Source organism: Mirounga leonina, unplaced genomic scaffold, assembly GCF_011800145.1.
Source record: "Mirounga leonina isolate KUSES-001 unplaced genomic scaffold, KU_Mleo_1.0 Mir_154, whole genome shotgun sequence".
Classification (NCBI taxonomy): domain Eukaryota; kingdom Metazoa; phylum Chordata; class Mammalia; order Carnivora; family Phocidae; genus Mirounga; species Mirounga leonina.
In genome coordinates this window covers 17,367,250-17,373,459 of record NW_023270389.1, presented here as the reverse complement: position 1 = coordinate 17,373,459, position 6,210 = coordinate 17,367,250, and the positions used below count along the sequence as shown (strand labels likewise).

At 35.3% G+C, this 6,210-nt stretch overlaps 1 pseudogene; it reads left to right on the top strand.

The window, feature by feature from the left end:
* Positions 1-1,736: 1,736 nt before the first annotated feature.
* On the top strand, positions 1,737-2,966 carry LOC118013793 (annotated as a pseudogene).
* Positions 2,967-6,210: the final 3,244 nt, after the last annotated feature.

The following is a 6,210-nucleotide window of genomic DNA, read 5'->3' as shown; positions in this document are numbered from 1 at the left end:
TTCCACAAAATAGAAGAGGAGGGAACACTTCTCAATTTATTTTATGAGGCCAGTATTATATCAAAACCAGACAAAGAAATCACAAGGAAGGAATATTCTGTACCAATATCTCTTATGAATATGGATGCAAAATCCTCAGCAAAATACTAGCAAACTTATTCCAGCAACATATAAAAATATATACATACTGTGACCAAGTGGAATTGACCCCAGTGATGGAAGGTTTGTTTCATATCCAACAATCGATTAATGTAACACCACTCAAATTGATAGAATAAAAAAAACCTCCAAAGATCATCTCAATGCATGTAGCATAATTATTTGGAAAAAAAAAAAAAAAAAACTAACACAAACTAGGAAGGGAAAAAAACTTTCTAAACTTGGAAACTGACAGTTGGTATCAGACTTAATGGAGAATGATTAGCTATGTTTCCTTTATGATCAAGAAGACAAGGAAATCCAGTCCCACTGCTTCTATTCAACATTGTACTAGAGATTCTAGCCAGAGAAATTAGGAGGGGGGGGGGGGGGGGGGGGTGTGGAAAGCATTTAGATTGGAAAAGAAGTAACCTGTCTCTATCCACAGATGATCTTGTACACAGAAATTCTTAAAGAAGTCACTGAAGACTATGAGAACCGATAATAATTCAGTAAGGTTATGAGATACAGATCAGTACAGAAGAATCATTTATTTTTTCTAAACACTTGAGTGAACAATCTGAAAATAAATTTAATAAAGAAATTCTATTTACAAAAGCATCAAAAATAATAAAATGGGATTAAATGTAGCAAAGTATAAAACTTACATTCTGAAAACTAAAACATGTTGTTAGAAATTGTTTTAAAGATCTGAATAAATATAAACAGAAAAACATCCCATGTTTTCTTATGTCTTTTGGTAATACTCTTCAAAGTGACCCAGAGATTCAACGCAATTCCTGTCAGAATCTCAGATAACCTCTTTGTAGAAATTGACAAACTGATTTAAAATTTACATAGGAATGCAAGGAACCCAAAATAGCAAAACAATCTTGAAGAAAAAAAAAAAAAAAGAAAGAAAGAACAAAGGAGGACACATACTCCTCCATTTCAAAACTTACCACAAAGCAGTGATAACCAAACAGTGTTGCATGAGGGTAGACATATAGATCAGTGGAATAGAAATGAGAGTCCAGAAACTACATCTAGAGTCAAGTGTTTTCCCACAAGAGTGTAAAGGTCATTTAATGAATAGCCTTCAACAAACGATTCTGAGACCAAAAGCATATCTAAAAGAATGAAGCTGGACCCTTACCTTACAACATATACAAGAATTTACTCAAAATTGATCCAAGACCTAAATATAAAAGCTAAAACTATACAACTCTCAGAAAATATAGAAGTAAATCTTTATGACTTTAGATTTGACAAAGAATTATTAAATAGGAAAACAAAAGTTCAGCAACAAAAGATAAAATAGATAATTTGGATTTCCAGAAGCAGACCTGCAGCACTTAGGTGAAACCCAAGGTAAGTGGGAGCATTCGGGGCTCAAAGAGGTCAACAGCAGCACCCAAGCTCCTGGTTCTCCTGCAGCAGTCACAGTGTATATGTGAGTGAGGAGGGTACAACAGGCACCTTGTGAAGTGACTGCAGCTCCTTCATGGCTCAGCAGTGTGTTCCTTATGGAACATGTCTACACGTCTAGACGCCGTGTCTACAGCATCCCATATGCCAGCAACAGAACTGTATCTTAACTCTACCTGACCAGGAAGCCTGAATTTCAGCTGAGTGTATATACCACCACGGGATTCACCCTTGGTGCTGCGAACAATGTCTATTTGGTATTGAAATGAAGATTTTGATGTGGAGTCCAAATGTAATAGGACAGTTAATGTTTCCAAACCAAGGAAAACAAGAAACAGTGGGAGGCTATATACCTACATTTTTCTCCATCATGCTGGAAATTTACCTTGGTGTAATGGGAAACAAGTGCACTTTATAAATCTTCTGATCTCTTACATAGTTACAAAACCCAAAGAAATCAAACTTCTTGCAGGGGAATCTGTTACATCACAAATGGAAGCTGAAAAGATGGGGACAAATGCCTTGAATGAGTCCATTTTTTCACTGGAGACCAAGAATAACTAAATATGGTGGCAGATGACATTGTTTTTGATGAGTCCTCTCTTCTTGCTCATGTGCATGGATAGTTAAGATGATCAAGTTAGAAAAAAAAATGTATGTTACTTCCTTATTCTGTTCATAGTTCAGCTGAGCAATTAAGTGAAGGATTTGATGATCATAAATTCATAAATAATTCTACTACTGGGCTACCTCTCACAGTGTCCTACAAAAAGATCTCACTGGGGAGAATATCCTTCTGGATTCATGAACAAGATTCCATGTTCTCCTTGTAGTAGTTTGGGTTTTCAAAGACAGTTCTGAAGAGGTGAAAGGAATTTTTACAGACACCAACTTCAACCTTCTTCATTACCGCATTTCATCTTCTTTTTGGTTTCCTGGCATTTAAAAAATGACACCAGTTTCTGAAGGAAAAACAAGAGCATGATTGGAATATCCACCAAAGCAGTGATTTGGCTCTGCTGCACAGTGGCTATATTACTTGTCCTTCGGGAAAAGAAGATGAATTTGCTAGTTCTTATTCCAGCAGGCATTGGATTAGCAACTGAACTAGAGAAAGCAAATGACTGTTCCTTGGAGAGACCCAAGACCTGAATTTCAGTTTAGCACTTATGGTAAATCTGAAAGGAAAGCCAAGGAATATGATAGTAGGCTATGTCATACTTACTTTACTCTGTCTGTACTTGGCATGCTGTTTATTTGCTCCTGCATATAAAGTATAAAAGTTGGCATTCTAGGGGCACCTGGGTGGCTCAGTAGGTTAAGTGTCTGCCTTCATCTTGGATCATGATCTCAGGGTCCTGGGATTGGAGCCCAATGTCGGGCTACCTGCTCAGTGGGGAGTTTGCTTCTCCCTCTCACCCCCTCTCATGCTTGCTCTCTCTCTCAAATAAATAAATAAAATCTTTCCCCCAAAATGTTGGTTTTCTTGGTTAATCATCAGCTTTGTCAACTGATGGAATATGTTTTTGCCTTCCTCAGCTTTGTGAGTTAAAAGAAAAGTCAGTTTTACATCTACCTTAGAAGACATTTACCTACAAAACTTGTAGTCCGTTCCTTGACTATGTCTTGGCTTTTATCCTCACCATGCCAACATCATATTGTCTGGTGTGTTTTAGGGATAATGTAGTGTTTCCTGTTTACCTTTACCAAAGATGCCTTTAACCTGTGGATAAAAGGAGAGTGAGCATATTTGAGAAGTTTTATGAGGAAAATCCCAAGTGGAAACCCCATACAGATAAATGCTCTAGCACTTTAGGGGAGCCACTCTGAAGTTGGCTGCCAGCTGAACAAAGTTTGGATTTAGTACTTCTGGAAGCTTTGGTGTAATTTCCTTAGACATTACAGCTTTAGTGTTCCCAGAATCTCTTGAATATTTCTCATAGATCTTCTTATTTACCTTTATGCTGCATCTGGAAGAACTGTTTGCACTTCCCCTTCACAACATTTAAACATCTATCTGGATCACAGAGGTGTTGACTGTTTGTGGTCACCCTTTTCATATGGTAGCTCTCTGTGTGGGAATGTCCTGGGTTGGGCTGTTGGCTGCACCCTTACGACATGAGCAGATACCTGGAGTACAAGTGGAACACACCTATCTATCAGAGATAAGAAGGACATTGCTGTTGTTTTTAATTGTTCTTTATGAGAATTTCAAATGCTTCTGTAAATTTATCCCATTTGGATTCCCTGGATCAAAAGGCTTTTTTCTTTTTGTTTAAATTTTAATTGTTTTAAAGCTTATTGTATTAATTTTCTATTTTAATGTAAATTTACCTGGCTGTGAAAATAATAGATTGGACTTGATTCAAATTGTTTTTAACCTTTTGGTTTGTTTGGTTTGTGCTTCAAAGGACCATAATGAAAGTGAAAAGACCACCCACACAAGTGGAGAAAACATATGCTAATCATATATCCTGTAAGAGACTAGTATCTAGAATATATAAAAAAAACTTTTTAACTCAGTAATAAAGAAAAAATTATCCAAATAAAAATGGGCAAAGATTCTGAATAGACATTTCTCTAAAGATGATGATAGACATACAAATGGCCAGTGTGTACGTGAAAAGATGTTCAACATCATTAGTCATCAGGGAAATGTAAATCAAAACCACAGTGAGATACCATTTCAAATCTAGTAGGATGACTAGAATAAAAAAAACAGATAACAACAAGTGTTGACAAGGAATGAGAGAAATCAGAACCCATATATATGGTTGAAATGCAAAATGATGCAGCAGCTTTGGGAACCAGTCTGTCAGTTCCTCAAACTTTTAGACTTAGAGTTATCATATGACCCAGCAATTCCACTGTTAGATATTTCGCCAAGAGAAGTAACAATATATTCCCATACAGAAGCTTGTACATAAATGTTTATAGCAGCATTACTCATAGTAGCCAAAAGGTAGAAACAACCAAAATGTCAATCAAAGGATAAATGGATAAACAAAATGTGCTTTACAATAGAAATCTATTCAGCCATAAAAAGTAACAAAGCACTGAAACATGCCACAAAACGGATGAATCTTAAAAACATTTGCTGATAGAAGTCAGTCTCCGTCATTAAAGACCACATACTATATGATTCCATTCATATGAAAGAATAGGGGTTAGAAAGTAGATTAGTGTTTGCTTATGGCTAGGTGGGAAGGGACCGAGGAATAATGGGGAAGAGATACCTAAAGGATGCAGGATTATTTTTTGAGGTGTTGAAAATGTTCTAAAATTGACTGTGTTGATGGCTGTACTTGTTTACGAATATACTAAAAATCACATCGAACTGTACAGTTCAAGTGTGTGAATCATATGGTCTGTGAATTAAAATTCAATAAAACTTGTTAAAAAATAATAATTCTGGAAAAACAGTTTGTTATACTTTATTGAGTTGCTTGAGTACTAGATTGAAAGGGATGGAATTGTAGTCAATATAAATTCACATGATGAAAATTAGGTGGTTATATCTGGTTTTAGGTCATGAATTCTTACAGTAGTGTGAATAATACATTAGAAGAGGTAGGTGCTGGTACAAAATCCAGTTGAAACTTATTGTAAAGGAAAAAGGATTGTGTTGTGTGTGTGTGAACAAGAGTAGAAGTTATTTAAAATGGCAAAGAAAGTGTATAACAAAATAGCTATCTTATATAGCACTGACTATTGTTAGGGTCTGTTAATGCTCAAATCAATTAATCTTCACAATAATCCTTGAAAAAGGGCATTTTCCAGTCTATAGGTAAAGAAACTGAGGAAGAGGGCTCAAATAATTGCTCAAGTATATGGTGCTAGAAATAAACTGAGTCTAACATCCAACCATTTGTGTTGTGACCTTGACCTTAGAAGCCATGTTCTTTAGGATATTGAAACTTGGATGATTAGTGGTTCCATTCAGCAAACATTTACACAATGTCAAATATGTTCAAATCATTGAATTATATGCTGAGATATAAAGACAAATATGATGTTATTAACATCAGTAACCTGTTTCATGGAAGTCGATGACTATGTACAATAAATCTATAATTGCAGTGAGATGTGATACAGAGATGTATACTAAGTGCTAGAGGAACGTACAAGAAGACTCAAACCATATGAAAGAGATGACAGCAAAAAAAAATTAAAAAAAGAAAGAAAGAAAGAAAAAATAAATAACATTTTGAGTCTATTTGGGGTAATTGATCACTTAAATAACATGTAGCCAATTCTCCACAAATAGATTCTACAAATATTATCTACATCCACACCTCTGATTGTGTTCTTTTATTTACTTTCACTTTGTATTCCCTATTCTATAAATTGTATTCTGTGTTCTATTCCTATTATGCAACATTCTTGGGTGGGGCGTTATTACTAAACTTGCTATGATGCTTTTTAAATACCTATCTCTAGATCTTCTATTCTAGACTATTAAGTCTTTTAATACAGGTAATATGCCTTATTCATTTTTCTGTCATATCATCAAGGGCAGTGCCCGGCTTGTGGGTGGCTATTTTTGAATAAGGAAATAATGGCATAAATGAACAAATTAATGGATGGAACAATGGATTATTTTGTCTAAACGTTATATAGAAAATATACTGGTTTGTGTGTAGT